Source organism: Salvelinus sp. IW2-2015, linkage group LG6.1 (assembly GCF_002910315.2).
Source record: "Salvelinus sp. IW2-2015 linkage group LG6.1, ASM291031v2, whole genome shotgun sequence".
Taxonomy (NCBI): domain Eukaryota; kingdom Metazoa; phylum Chordata; class Actinopteri; order Salmoniformes; family Salmonidae; genus Salvelinus; species Salvelinus sp. IW2-2015.
In genome coordinates, this window is record NC_036845.1 from 27,257,633 (window position 1) to 27,274,583 (window position 16,951).

Here is a 16,951-nt window from a genome sequence, read left to right on the forward strand (position 1 = left end):
GGCACTACCTCTCTCTCTCTTCTCTCTCCTCTCTCTCCTCTCTCCTCCCTCTATGTCTGTCTTGAGGGGGCGATGGGCTACCTCTTTCTCTTCCGTCTCTCTTTTTCTCTCTTCCTGTCTCTCTCCTTCTCTCTCTGACTGTTAGAGGGGGCGATGGACTACCTCTTTTTATTTATTTCTCTCCCTCCCTCCCCCTCCCTTCTCTCCACTTTCGTTTCAGTCTCTCGGTCCCAGCTTTGATGCACCTGTACTGACCTCGCCTTCTGGATGATAGCGGGGTGAACAGGCAGTGGCTCGGGTGATTGTTGTCTTTGATGATCTTTTTGGCCTTCCTGTGACATCGGGTGTTGTAGGTGTCCTGGAGGGCGGGAAGTTTGCCCCCGGTGATGCGTTGGGCAGACCGCACCACCCTCTGGAGCCTTGCGGTTGCGGGCGGTGCAGTTGCCGTACCAGGCGGTGATACAGCCTGACAGGATGCTTTCAATTGTGCATCTCAACACAACAGACAGTTTCAAAACAGTACACTTTCTGCTTTCTACACTAACCCACATTAGATAACGGTTCCTTCATACAGGCATTTGTTTTAAGGTGGGACGGGTATAGCATGAGTACTGTACTTTTCACAACGATGCATGCTCATTTTTAACCCATAGACATACCCTCTAACTCATAGACAGCTACAAGTTCAGTGTTTATCATCATTGGGTACTGGTGAATTGGGCTTTCTGCCATAACAGAGATACATTACCTCGCTGTAGCCAGACAACAGACTCCAACGTGTTACCTTTGCCCTTGGATTAAAGATCACAATACATAGAGGAAGATAAGGAAACATAAAACTGATATTGACCGGGAAAAGAGAGAGAGAGACATCAACAGATCTTACGTCTGAAGTGTGCTAGTGAGGACACACACACACACACACACAGACACACACACACACACACACACAAAGGGCTTCCCCCAGCAGTAACAGCTGGGGGCACCTGCTATCACGCAAAGCTATCAGAAGAAACACCTCAATAACAGACCTCTATGTTTTTGTGTTTGTGGTCATGGAGAGGCGAAGATGAGGAGGAGTAGAATCAAATCAAATCTATTTATATAGCCCTTCTTACATCAGCTGATATCTCAAAGTGCTGTACGGAAACCCAGCCTAAAACCTTAACCAGCAAGCAATGCAGGTGTAGAAGCACGGTGGCTAGGAAAAACTCCCATGGAAAGGAGAGGATAGGAGCGCCAGGTTGGATAAGAGAGGGGGTGGGGGGCCATTAAGGTCATGGACTATTTATGAAGTCTGATCAAGAGATTCTTGTCAAATGAGTTACAGGTGGAAGGGGGGAAAGGGGGTTGCATGGAGGAGGGAAAGGGCAAGGGGTGATGAGGGGGAGGGTAAATCACTTCTGGTGATAATAGATTGCTGTAGAGCTGGGGGTGGGTTGAGAAGGGCTTCCCCGACTGACAATGTGCACGCGTTACATAAACTAGGGTTTCACACACCCACACACTGACAAACAGACACACATACTCAATCACACTCACTCATACACACACCTACACACTGATACACACACCTAAATAACAAAAGATGAATCTAAAGCACACCCACATAGAGAACTGTTATATAAACACAAAACAGGCATACAGTAACTTATGCACACTACCAGTGAAAAGTTTGGACACACCTACTCATTCAGCGGTTTTTCTTTGTTTTTAATATTTTCTACATTGCAGAATAATAGTGAAGACATCAAAACGATGAAATAACACCTATGGAATCATCTAGTAACCAAAAAAGTGTTAAACAAATCAAAATATATTGGTTGAGAGAATGAGCGTGCAAAGCTGTCATCAAGGCAAAGGGTGGCTACTTTGAAGAATCGCAAATATAAAATGTATTTTGATTTGTTCAACACTTCTTTTGGTTACTACATGATTCCATATGTGTCATTTCATAGTTTTGATGTCTTCACTATTATTGTACAGTGTAGAAACTAGTAAAAATAAATCACACACACACACAAACACAGGGTTAATAGCAGTGTTTGCTTGCTGTGTCTCTATGGGCCCTGCAGCTGGGGGTGGCATTCTCAGTTCGTTCTCTCTTCCTCCAACTTTGCTCTCCTTTATTATTGATGAACACTGCAGCCCCTGGTTCCTCTACTCCTGGTAAAACACTGTGTGTGTGTGTGTGTGTGTGTGTGTGTGTGTGTGTGTGTGTGTGTGTGTGTGTGTGTGTTGGGTGTGTTGTGTTGTTGTAGTGGTGTGTTGTGTGTGTGTGTGTGTGTTGTGTGTGTGTGCCTGTGGTGTGGTTGTATTTGGTGCTGATTGGCTGTGTAAAGATCCAACGTGTGTTCATTGCGCTGGAATGAGGAAACAAATTGGTTTGATTTCACTCCTCCGCTCCATACCCTGTGAGATCTTCGAAGCAACTGTCAGAATGCAGCTGTGTCACTCCACACACCTTAAGCAAGCATCCTCGTGTGTGTGTGTGTGTGTGTGTGTGTGTGTGTGTGTGTGTGTGGTGTGTGTGATGGTGTGTGTGTGTGTGTGTGTGTGTGTGTGTGTGTTGTGTGTGTGTGTGTGTGTGTTTTTTGTGCCCTGTGTGTGTGGTGTGTTTGTGTGTGTGTGTGTGTGTGTGTGTGTGTGTGTGTGTGTGTGTGTGTGTTTGAGAGAGAGAGGTATGCTGGACTCTAACTAAGAGTATTAATCTCCCAGACCACAGCGGGCAATGAGGAACGTCTGACACGACCTACAGAGAGAGGAAGAGAGCGATGGGGAGAGGAGAGTTGATAGGAAAAGGTGATACATTTGGGAATCCCACCTTCATTCTCAGTAAATAAGTGAGGCCAGATCTGAGGCTGTGTCCAGTCAGAACAGTAGGTTAAAGTCTACAGTAGCCTCCAGATTTCCTCTCTCTGCAACACCTTATATCTAGCCTCTTTATGTGACGCTCTAAAGGTTTTTTTACTACCAGCTATTGACATCGTATAGGTTTGTGCTTTGATTTAGCCTGTGTAATTATTGTTATAGGATCAAGCGGAAACCTTTACCCTTTCCAGGCTTTTCCATTCTCCTGCACGTGTTCCCATAGTGCTCAGCTCCTAGCCACAACATGGGGGAAACCTAGGTCTGCCCTCATTCCCAACCTCCCCTAGTATGCGCACACACACACACACTCCCCCTCCCACCCCTCCCTGTTTATCTGTGTCAGTTATGTAAAAAGCAGCGGTGAGGAGTATGGGAATGGTCCCTGGAGACGGACGTTGTCATCATACATTAAACAGCACCCCGGGTCTGACTAAACAACCGCTCATTAATAAACAATGAAGAGCTGTTAAAAATAGATCTTGCCCCCTCCCTCTCCATCACATATGGAAAGCAGAGGCCACTTCAGCACCCTGGAGAGCGTCAGTGTAAGGGGTGAGAGAGGGTAGAGCGCAGCCGCACAGCACGGCACAACTGGAAGCTTACACGTGCGTGTGCGCCCGCCCGCGCGCGCGTGTGTGTGTGATGGCAGTACGCCAGGTGTCCTCTTAGTATGAGTTCCACAGTCAACATAGTGAGAACGGTCAACACAGCGGCTGATGGCGGCAAGGACGTCAAACCCACAGCTGACCTCATCTCCTCTAAACACTCTCTCGTTCTCTCCATCCCATCTGCCTCTCCCTCTATCTTTCCATCCCCTCTTCCATCATTCACTTGATCTATCCTCTCCTTCAGAGAACTTTTCCTCACAATCTCCCCATCCATATTCCCCACCCTCTCTCATGCCTCCCTTCTCTCTCATCCTCCATCACGCTCTCCCTTGCTCTTCCCATCCCACTTCCTCGTTACTCTTTCCCCCTTTTCTCTTCAACCATATCATGAACGGTAGCACTCCATCACTCTCTCCATCCTCTTCTCTACTAAACGTTCTTACATTTTCTCTCTCAACTCTGTCCTTTCCTGAAATACCGGTCTCTCTCCATCACCTCCCTTTCCTTTCCCCTGGTCTTCTATCCATCCACCCCTCTCTTTGCAGCATTGTTTCTCCTCTCCTTCCTAAAGGGCAAATAGATCTCTTTTCATGAGACCAGAGAGAGAGGGGAGGGCAGAGAGATAGAGGGAGAGAGAATCTGAGACAGAGTTAGGAGGAGAGATAGTGGAGGGATGGGAAAGATGGAGAGACGGATGCAGAGATGAGGTAATAAGGGAGCCAGATAGACATAGACAACAGACGAATTGACAGATTGAGAATTGGATTGACAGACAAAAATAGAGCGAGATTAATGGACATACACTATTCGAGAGGCGCAACTTTGGTATTAGAAGTGGGGGCATAATTGTTGTTAATAAAAAAAAATATCCGGTCRGATAAACACTCCAAACAGCCTACCAGGCCATTCAAAGGTGTCCGCATGGTCCTAAAGCGCACCGTTGCCTCGTTTTGTATCATATTCCAATGATAAAACTGGGGGGGACAAAAATGCAATTTCAGAATGTGGGGGGGAATTGTCCCCACGGTCCCCAGTGAAAGTTGCACCCCTGCACTATTCTCTACAGTTATGTGAAGGTACGGACACAGTAGATAAGGACACAGTGCACAAGKACACAGTGCATTCTAAGACTGGGTCTCTATGTCAGGATTATCTCTCCATCCATCTGACCAGATGCTGCTGAGAACACCTAGAGACTGTCAAGGTCAAAGCTCCACCACTGGGTGGCAGCCAGCTGTCTATCTGGCCAATCAGGTGGGTGGACGGGCCACGTTGTGTTCTCTCTTTACAGTCAGGGATTCATAGAGATAAGATATAAGTAAGTATAGAGAAAGTAGAAGGCTGAAGAAGGGTGTAAGAGATGGATAGGGGAGAGGGGGTGGGGTAAGGGGTAGAGGTGGAGGTATAGGCGCAGGGATGAGGAGGGAGAGAGGAACTGGGGAGAGGGAGAGGGTGGAGGCGGGGGCGGAGAGGAGGGAAGCCAATCGTCTCGCTCACTTGACCCGTCCAATTACCACGGTGACGGTTAACTAGCATGGAGGTAAGGTCTAGTAATTACAGAATTGTGTCTCGGACAAGAGGTCACACACACGCACGCGAACATGCACGCACACACATACTCGCAGCTCGCACACATGTTGCTATGGATACCTGCAATCCACTCTGCGTTGGCACTGGAAGACAGAAAGCGAGAGAGAGAGGGGAGAAGATAAAGAGATGAGAGGAGAGAGGAAAGCAAAACCAGAGCGTACAAAGGCGAGGGCGATGGAAACAACCAACATAAGCCTACATTAGCGGCGTGGTGTGTCTTTGGACATAGTGTCAGACACTTCAGAAGACAAACTTAAAATCTCTCCCTAAAAACAACATCTCTAAGGTTAGGAGAAAACACGGTGAACTAACCATCAGACATGAAAACAGTATGCTGTAACAGCTTTTAACTGTAATCCATAGCTATAATTTGCATTATATTGAAGGTTGGGTTTGGATTACAATTACGTCAACAATTCATGCCCCCTTTTACCAAGCGCCACTCGACTCCTATGAAAAGGACACACCATCATGAGGCCTCTGATAGTGACCCGAGTTACTGCCCGGTTGACACAGACGGCTTCATCAACAACAACAGGTAATACATGTTATGTCAAATGTGAAAAGTTGTCTAAAAAAAAAAATACCCAGCTTGATAGACTAGTAAGCTAATTCCCCAGCCAAGCAGATACGACTAGTAGAGTAATTTTGGTTGTSAAGTGCATTAGCAAAAACTTGGTCCTTTCTTTAGAACAAAATGCAATTGACCACTTGGCTATCTATTATATCACCCTGTCACAGGCCCTCCCAGTCAACACCACCTCGTAAGATTGTCTGCTGCAGTTGTTCGAGAGATGTCCAGTTTGCAGCCGAACATGCAGCATAGAGAATACCAGCAAGGGGGCCCTCATCAGCATCATGCAGACATGCCCTTGCTGTAAGCATTCCTATGAACGGAACAGTCAGCCACATGCTAGTAAGCATCCAGCCAGCAACCTTCACGTGTCAGCAGCAACAGCTTTCACAGGCTCATAACTTGTACAMWTTTTTTTATTTAACCTTTATTTAACTAGGCAAGTCAGTTAAGAACAAATTCTTATTTACAATGACGGCCTACCAGGGAACAGCGGGCTAACTGCCTCGTTCAGGGGCAGAACGACAGATTTTTACCTCGTCAGCTCAGGGATTCGACACAGCAACCTTTCGGTTACTGGCCCGACGCTTTAACCACTAGGCTACCTGCCACCCCAAATACAGAAGGCCACCCCAAATACAGAAGGCCACCCCAAATACAGAAGGCCACCCCAAATACAGAAGGTAACCCATTAATTTATGTAAACTGACATGTTTTTTTTTCTACTTTTTTGATGCATACAGATGTCGGATCTTAACTTSATACCTTCATTGTCGCAGAGAATTTCACTGCTGCTTCAGGAAATTCAAATGAGCCTCGTGAGTGGCTGAAATTGAGCAGTTCTCTTTCTGTACCTACGGGGGCAGTAGAGTCATTGGGATCAGAGCTTGCTATCAAAAGAATGTTCTAGGTCCTACCACTGCAACATTCAAATGTATCTGAAATGCAGCCATACACATCAACAACTGTTGTTTTTTATACACTATACTGTATATACAAACATATGTGGACACCCCTTGAAATTAGTGGATTCAGCTCTTTCAGCCACACCCGTTGCTGACACATGTTGCAACACCAGCACAATAACTGTTCGTCGGGAGTTTCATGAAATGGGTCTCCATGGCCGAGCAGCCGCACACAAGCCTAAGATCACCATACGCAATGCCAAGCGTCGGTCTAAGTAGTGTAAAGCTCGCCCCCATTGGACTCTGAAGCAGGGGAAATGCATTCTCTGGAGTTAAAAAATCACGCTTCACCACCTGGCAGTCCGACGGACGACTCTGGTTTTGGCGGATGCCTGGAGAGTGCTACCTGCCCCAATGCATAGTGCAAACTGTAAAGTTTAGTGGAGGAGGAATAATGGTCTGGGGCTGTTTTTCATGGTTCGGGCTAGGCCCCTTAGTCCCAGTGAAGGGAAATCTTAACACTACAGGATACAATGACATTCTAAACGATTCTGTGTTTCCAAATTTGTGGCAACAGTTTTGGGAAGTKTATTTTGCCACCATGCACAAAGCGAGGACCAAACAGAAACGGTTTGTCGAGATCGGTGTGGAAGAACTTGACTGACCTGCACAGAGCCCTAACCTCAACCCCATCGAATACCTTTGGGTTGAATTGGACCGCCGACTGCTAGCCAGGCCTAATCGCCCAACATCAGTGCCTGACCTCACTAATGCTCTTTTGGCTGAATGGAAGCAAGTCCCCGCAGAAATCTTCCAACATCTACTGGAAAGTCTTCCCAGAAGAGTGGAGGCTGTTATAGCAGTAAAGGGGGGACCAACTCCATATTAAAGCCCATGATTTTGGAACCAGATGTTTGACAAGCAGGTGTCCACATACTTTTGGTCATGTAGTATAGTTTAATAATACAAGATAGATATTGGTTTCCACTAGGCTATGACATACAAGTGTCAAGGGTATGGTAAGGTCAACATTGAGTTCAATTGTGGCCTGGGGTCGTCTAGCAGTTAGGGCCACTATATTCAGCGTGAACATATAGGCCTAACATGCTGGCGTGAGTTTGATTCCGCCCCACGCCCTTCTGGCACAAATAACTMAATTCCCCCGATTGACAAGATTAATTACACATTTTTCTCATGTTGACAGTCCAGGGATATTTTACCCCTGATCTTGATAAGAAATGACCATACCAGACACTTTTAGATAGCATAAATAGTAAATGAATAAAATAATAACAATAGGCTACACCAACATTAGTTTCCATTCATATAAATTGTCAGGTAAGATGCCACAGTATACTTTATTTATATTGCACGAAATGATTGTCACATAGATAAATCACCCTTAGTCTGTTCAAAAAGGACAATTCCCCCAACCCCTCTTTTACGCTGCTGCTACTCTCTGTTTGATCATCTATGCATAGTCACTAATTAGACCTACATGTACATATTACCTTAAATAGCCCGACTAACCGGTGCACCCGCACATTGACTCTGTACCACCTGTATATAGCCTCACTACTGTTATTTTTTACAGTTTTTTATTTCTTTACTTATCTATTGTTTACCTAATACCTTTTTTTTTTTACAAAAAACTGCACTGTTGGTTAAGGGCCTGTAAGTTAGCATTTCACTGTAAGGTCTACACCTGTTGTATTCGGCGCACGTGACAAATAAACTTTGATTTTATTTGTTTGTTCCAATTACGATACCAACCAGACGGCGAACATATCTTGAAAGACTTTGGTTGCAAGCAGGACTAAAGTTAAGGTAACACCAATATCATCTTTTAGGCAACGGTAATGAGGTGACCAATAAGGGTTGCTATTGAGATCAGCTGTGCGGGTGAATTTAGCATGTATCGATGGTTTAACAAGACCAGCTGGAGATAATCAAGTGCCATCGATGTTTGCAATAGGCTTCACCTTTGTTATTTGATTAGATTCCAATCCGTTAGCCTATCCATTGTCACTGTTTGTGTTTCCCTGGCTGAGTTGATGAGCTGATTTGGCCCATCAGATTGACAGATGTAGGCCTACTGTAGAACGATCAACTTTCCTCCAGTGTGGATGCTCGCCAAAGGTTTTATAGTTAAAGCTATGTATAATTTGTCAATATAGTTATGGTCTTTAGTCGCAATTGAAAGCGTGTATTGTGTGACTTTAATATTTTACTTCATAAAGCTGTCAAGATGTTTATGCCTGGGAGCCTATCCAAAGACAATTTCGTCGAGCTAAGACACTTCTTTGACATGTAAATGATCAGACTATTCGTTTCACTTCTTGAAAGCGTTTAAATAAACGCAATTAACCATTGGGCCTAATGTAGGTTCAGGCTGGTCACTAGATCACCCAGCACTCATGAGGTTCGGAGCGCACTGCTTAGACCACCGCGAGCACTAAAAATACTAGGATACATTTTTTTAAGCCTTCCCCAAACCTTAAGCACTCGGAATGAATGCCTAAGCTGTTAACCTTTTGAGTTGTTTCTGTCTTAACCTTGTCACCACAAGGAATTAATAGACATTCATCCATGAGTCAAAGGGCAGTGGGCCGGATTCAACCCATGCCGTCTCTGACATATGCGTGCTGGGGTCAGTGGCTGTAAGCGCAAGACCACACAGGCACTGAGGCAACCAAAATAATGTATTCTGCCTATTGCTTGCCTTCCACATAAAATAAAACAATTCACAGATTTTCRAAAAATACATCTACAACTATGTCAATTTATTGTAATTCACATAAGAATTCACACGAGAAGCGCTGTAGCCTGCACGTAGCTTACATAAGGTAGCCTACAATGTAGGTACGGTACTGCATTGTATACAAATACCGCTTCAAGCTGCCCCTGGCGATTCAAAATATTTCTTCAGATATTCGAATCCTCCTGAGCGAAAAGGAGTCAAATTAAGATCCGACATCTGTATAAAATACCGGGCATAACGTAGCCAGGTGGAACCAACCTGATCACTGTGTTCACCATTCTATTTCACTTCACATTTTATATCTGAAGTGAAAGTGAAATAAAAAAGGTGAAAGCATCGATCAGGTTGGTTCAGCCAGGCTGATCATAACCACCATTGATAATGTAATCAGTGCGCTGTGTGTATGCTTGTGTGTGCGTGCGCGTGTGTGTGTGTTTGTATCTGACTGACTGATCAGTATCTTTGATGAAGGGCCAGACGCTGATCAACGCTGCTATGGGGCTCTGACAAAGACTTCACCTCTTGCCTGCTCACCAACGGTCATTGATGGGGAGAACAGAATTAGGTAGGTTTAGTCTGACCTGTTCAAACTTCAACATAGTATCTGTTTTTGTGCCAGACGTCACCTGTTCTAACTGTCATTGGTAAAAGAACAGTGACTATGTGTGTATGTGTTCACAGACACCTGTATGGAACCAGTACTTGGGAGACTTTCAAGATGATATGATGGAGTCCAGACTGACAGACGGGCTTGTTGCTGATGGCTCTGAATGGAGAGAGACCTAGCGCTCAACAATTATGAGCGTGTTTTGTTATTATTGAATCAAATGGTATTATCAATGGTTGAATGGTGCAGTATCTGTGTCGACTGTGAATGGCAGAAGTTGAAAGACGAGTGTCATATTTTCACATTGTTATATTAGCAGAACACACTGCTTCCACAGTATTCTGTGAAGGACGGTGTATTCTACACGGAACTGTTACACTTGAAAGTGATTCGAAAGACTTTCTTTAGAACATCTACATTGGTTCAGCAATTGCTACTCGGTATGAGAACACAGAACGAGAAGAGTGCCATCCCACCTGCCTCCCATATCTGCCTGAAGTTATTGTACCCTGCCTGCTGGATCCATGAGACAAACGTTGTCATCTCCAGGATGGAGTGTCATGCACTCCACCCCTCCTGCCACCCGACTGCACATGTCCATAACCTGTAAAACATTACCCGCTGGAGACTTGAAGACAGAACTTCACCCAGAAGGCTGTGCATGTCAGTGTGTTAGACAGCCAAATCCTTAGATTTGGGCAAATAGACCATAGAAATTCGAAATGCCAGTCTAGTTCTGGCTAGACAGCTGAAGTTGTACTGAAGTTGTACATACACACAACTGATGTTGATTTGTTAGGTAAACCTGTAGGCACACTGTCTTTATAAGCACATCAATATCATATTTACAGCAAAAAAGTTGTGTCTTTGCAACACAAACATGTCCATACATTTTTTTGCTGATGTATCTACACTCAAGCTGGGTGCTGTTTGTGCAATGTCCACATGTAGCCTACACCAGTAGGTATATTCGTTCTGAGATTTGTCTCCCGGGAAAGATCTAACAGCGGACATAAGGCGAGACAAAACTAGCCAGTTATAGAATATTGCGTTGTAGAACAGCTGAGCTGACTGAAGACCACGGGCATTCAACTTGCAGTAGTTGATATCGTTTCCACGGTAACACGTATTTACATGACGTGAAATGTTGAAACTAATTTGCAAGCTACTTTCATAGCAAGGTGTTGTAGACCGGGAGTCTTATGAAACACATTCCAGACACTGGCTCTTGCTAACTTGCCATAACTGATTTGACAGAGAAATATCAGATAGATTGGATAGCCAGCTTCAGCTATCACCAAGCTATGCTAGCTAACTGCTGTGAGCTTGGCTAAACACAAGGTCAGCACAGGCTTTAGCCTACACATAGAACTGAATTAGCTGACCATCCTGAGATGGCGAGTCAGGAGGGGAGAAGTCCTCCACTTCAAAACTTTGTTCTCTCCATGGAAAAGATAGCTCCGCTTACCTCGCTGTACTCACTACTGCACTTGTTTGTTGTGATTGAATGACAGACACACCCAAGAAACACCCACATTAAATGAAACCCCAAAGAGAACTCTGTTTGCCAAATCAGGACCTTTAAACACTTTTCATTACCCCTATTTTTCTCTGTCCCTTTCCTCTCACAGCCCTCTCTCTCTCTCTCTGACACACTGACTGATGTTAGTTGGCAGTAGGTGTTGCGCGGCCCTCCACAGCAGAGCCCAGTGGTTGATGGGATAGGACAGAGCAGACTACACTACCGTAACTCCACTACATGATGCCAAGAGCAACCAGAAGGACTTGTCTCGAAGTTTCCAGAGCAAAACTATTCAACCAGATACACCCTGGCACATTGACCTTACCCTGCAAACATCACTACAAACACCCAGCGCACATATACACACACAAACACCTCTGAACTTCAGACAAATAGGTCTTGACACTCTGACCCATCTCCTTAGCCCATTGCCAACACCCTTAAACACTAGTGAACGCACACACGGTATGGAGCTTGACACGTTACATAAGCCGTCACTGAGCATCTCTCTCCAATCTGTAGTGTAATGGTAACAGTACCACCACACCGCACTGAACAGGCATTGAGGTGCAGTTCTAGGAAGTCTATGGCCTACTAAACATGGCTTTGCCATGTGATGCTTGTGGGGTATTTTTAAGGTATAAGAAACACAAAACTTGGCTTAGATCTTAGTTGGTAGGTTGTGGACAATGTTTTGGGGGTAGAAATCTTTTAGGTAAAGGTTAGTTAGACTAAGAAACAAAAGATGGTGCAACATACAAAGTTCCCATTTACCCTGTTCTTGATCCAAACTTCCTGGTAATACAGAGAGTAGACTGTTTGAGGGGACTCGTTTCATCATTCCAGAGCAGACACTTGTTAGGGACTTTGTCCAACATACTGGATGTGGGGATAGCACATGCCAGGGTATATACCGCCACCTAGAGTCTACATCACTTCCCTTCCAACTCGTCTCCATTTTCTCTCCCATAAGCAAAGAACGCCACCCAGCGTTCACTCCACAAACTGAGTGATGTGCACCGGAACTGAGGCTTGGGTGATTCAGTCAGTACAGAACTGTATTTTCGCTCATTCACTCCTTTATGTTATTATAAGAGTTTGCACTAGTAATAATGGACTACCAATGGAGTTTGCACTACTACCAATGGTCCTAGATGATTTTGAGCAGAACCACTGTACCGTAGAGCTGATATGTACAGTTGAAGTCGGAAGTGTACATGCACCTTAGCCAAATACATTTGAACTCAGTTTTTCACAAATCCTGACAATTAATCCAAGTAAAAATTGTCTTAGGTCAGTTAGGATCACCACTTCATTGTAAGAATGTGAAATGTCCGAATAATAGTAGAGAATGATTTATTTCAGCTTTGTCCATTTGGAAGACCCATTTGCGACCACGCTTTAACTTCCTGACTGATGTCTTGAGATGTTGATTCAATATATTCACATAATTTTCCAGTCTCATGATGCCATCTATTTTGTGAAGTGCAACAGTCCCCCCTGCAGAAAAGCACCCCCACAACATGATGCTGCCACTCCCGTGCTTCACGGTTGGGATGGTGTTCTTCGGCTTGCAAGCATCCCCCTTTTTCCTCCAAACATAACGATGGTCATTATGGCCAAACAGCTCTATTTTTGTTTCATCAGACCAGAGGACATTTCTCCAACAAGTACGAKCTTTCTCCCCATGTGCAGTTGCAAACCGTAGTCTGGCTTTTTTATGGCGGTTTTGGAGCAGTGGCTTCTTCCTTGCTGAGCAGCCTTTCAGGTTATGTCGATATAGGACTCGTTTTACTGTGGATATAGATACTTTTGTACCGGTTTCCTCCAGCATCTTCACAAGGTCCTTTGCTGTTGTTCTGGGATTGATTTGCACTTTTTGCACCAAAGTACGTTCATCTCTAGGAGACAGAACACGTCTCCTTCCTGAGCGATATGACAGCTGCGTGGTCCCATGGTGTTTATACTTGTGTACTATTGTTTGTACAGATGAGCGTGGTACCGTCAGGCATTTGGAAAATGCTCCCTATGATAAACCAGACTTGTGGAGGGCTACAAATTTTTTCTGAGGTCTTGGCTGAGTTCTTTTGATTTTCCCCATGATGTCAAGCAAGAGGCACTGAGTATGAAGGTAGGCCTTGAAATACTTCCACAGGTACACCTCCAATTGACTCAAATGATGTCAATTAGCCTATCAGAAGCTTCTAAAGCCATGACATAATTTTCTGGAATTTTCCAAGCTGTTTAAAGGCACAGTCAACTTAGTGTATGTAAACTTCTGACCCACTGGAATATTGATACAGTGAATTATAAGTGAAATAATCTGTCTGTAAACAATTGWTGGAAAAATTACTTGTGTCATGCACAAAGTAGTGTCCTAACCGACTTGCCAAAACTATAGTTTGTTAACAAGACATTTGTGGAGTGGTTGAAAAACGAGTTTTAAAGACTCCATGTATGTAAACTTCTGACTTCAACTGTAATTCTCTTTCATACTCACACAAATAGCCCACTGGGCACAAACTGGTTGAACCGTGTAAGCGTAATTTGTCAATGTATTTTACCTTGGAATCTACGTGGAAAACACATTGGTTCTGAAAAAAGTAATCAATGTAATCTGTTGTTTTCAACCACGTAATTCAGTCCTCATAGTAACCAAATTTCAACATAGACAAACCTTGTGTAAAACATGTTCAATTTGTACCTTTAAAACAATGTCAGATCTTCAACGTTATATCCACTATTAAAAAATATGAATAAATATAGGCTGGGCAGCAACCCCTACTGGAGAACTCATCCATCTACAGCTACCCTTTGGTCTCTCATACAGAGTTTTAACCAAGCCCAGCCCTGCTTAGCAATAATATTTGTCACTGACTATTACCAATGTGCTATCATGAGAACGATTGTCGCGRGACCTCTGCTTAAAAACTAAATAGATYCACTGTTATTATCGAAGTCATTCCAACRGGTAGGTTTAATAATCCACATACTATTGACTGGGGTTATTTTGACCCCAGAGGTATATTTTTGATCACAGCCCAAATGTGGAATATAAAATTCCTCAATATTTTCATGACTTTGCCAACTAGTTCTTAATCTAAATCACTGTTTAGTGTTTCTGTACCAATAAAGACTTTGACAAAATTCAAGACCTTCGGGGTCATTTAATAGATAGGACCTTTACCTGAATCTAGGTTTCTCTGGAGACATAATAACAAGCTAAACATACCATCAGAGGGTCAAAGACGATCTGTATCGGTGATTTGGACCAGATAGACAGATCATCTGCACATATATAGCTCCCGAGTTACTCGCCTAAGATTATCTATACCATTTTGTATGACCGTGTACAAAACCAAAATTTCCTTATTTTTGTACAATCTGCCAATGGTATAAAACGTCTGCCAATGATAGAACTGCAATACAGAACTCTGAATTTACACTCTGAATTTTTTTGATAACATTATATTAATGTCAAATGATGTTTTGATAAGAACTAGGTTGATATTTTACTATTATAGTTGCTTTTTCTAATAGTTTTTTTTTAGGATCAAATTTACCCAAGTGGATAATCCATGTATGTAAATAAAGTACCAGTCAAAAGTTTGGACACAACTACTCATTCAAGGGTTTTTCTTTCATTTTACTATTTTCTACATTGTAGAATAATAGTGAAGACATCAAAACTATGAAATAACACATATGGAATAAAATAGTAACCAAAAAAAGTGTTAAACAAATCAAAAYACCCTTTGCCTTGATGACAGCTTTGCACACTCTTGTCATTCTCTCAACATGCTTCAAGAGGAATGGTTTTCCAACAGTCTTGAGGGAGTTCCCACATATGCTGAGCACTTGTTGGCTGCTTTTCCTTCACTCTGCGGTCTAACTCATCCCAAACCATCTCAAATTGGGTTGAGGTCGGGTGATTGTGGAGGCCAGGTCATCTGATGCAGAACTCCATCACTCTACTTGGTCAAATAGCCCTTACACAGCCTGGAAGTGTGTTTTGGGTCATTGTCCTGTTGAAAAACAAATGATAGTCCCACAAAGGGCAACCCAGATGGGATGGTGTATCACTGCAGAATGCTGTGGTAGCCATGCTGGTGAAGTGTGCCTTGAATTCTAAATAAATCACTGACAGTGTCACCAGTACAGCATCCCCAAACCATCACACCTCCTCCTCCATGCTTCACGGTGAGAACCACACATGCAGAGATCATCCGTTCACCTTCTGTGCGTCTCACAAATACACAGCGGTTGGAACCAAAAATCATAAACTTGGACTCATCAGACCAAAGGACAGATTTTCACCGGTCTAATGTCCATTGCTCATGTTTCTTGGCCCAAGCAAGTCTCTTCTTCTTACTGGTGTCCTTTAGTAGTGGTTTCTATGCAGCAATTTGACCATAAAGGCCTGATTCACGCAGTCTCCTCGAACAGTTGATGTTGAGATGTGTCTGTTACTTGAACTCTGTGAAGGATTTATTTGGGCTGCAATCTGAGGTACAGTTAACTCTAATGAACGTATCCTCTGCAGCAGAGGTAACTCTGGGTCTTCCTTTCCTGTGGCGGTCCTCATGAGAGCCAGTTTCATTATAGCAATTKATGGTTTTTGCAACTGCACTTGAAGAAACTTTGAAAGTTCTTGATATTTTCCAGATTGACTAACCTTCATGTCTTAAAGTAATGATAAACTGTCGTTTCTCTTTSCTTATTTGAGCTGTTCTTGCCATAATATGGACTTGGTCTTTTACCAAATGAGATTGTCTTCTGTATACCCCCCTACCTTGTCACAACACTACTGATTGGCTCAAACACATTAAAAAGGAAAGAAATTCCACAAATTAACTTTTAAGAAGGCACATCTGTTAATTGAAATGCATTCCAGGTGACTACCTCATGAATCTGGTTGAGAGAATGCCAAGAGTGTGCAAACCTGTCATGAAGGCAAAGGGTGGCTACTTAAGAGAATCTCAAATATATTTGGATTTCTTTCACACTTTTTTGGTTACTACATGATTCCATACGTGTTATTTCATAGTTTTGATGTCTTCACTRTTGTTCTACAATGTATAAAATAATAAAATAAAGAAAAACCCTTGAATGAGTAGGTGTGTCCAAACTTTTGACTGGTACTGTACTGTATGGTGGTAGTATGAGGGTGAACAGAGCTAATGACATATGACCCCTCATATATCATCAATAATGCTAAGTAGGCTTACAGTGCATTCGGAAAATATCCAGACCCCTTGACAATTTCCACATTTTGTTACATTACAGCCTTATACTAAAATTGATGAAATTGCATCTTTCCCTCATCAATCTACACACACTACCCCATAATTACAAAGCAAAAGTTTTATATTACATTTACATAAGTATTCAGACCCTTTACTCAATACTTGTTGAAGCACCTTTGGCAGCGATTAGTGTCTTCTTGGCTATGACGCTACAAGCTTGGCACACCTGTATTTCGGGAGTTTTTCCCATTCTTCTCTACAGATTCT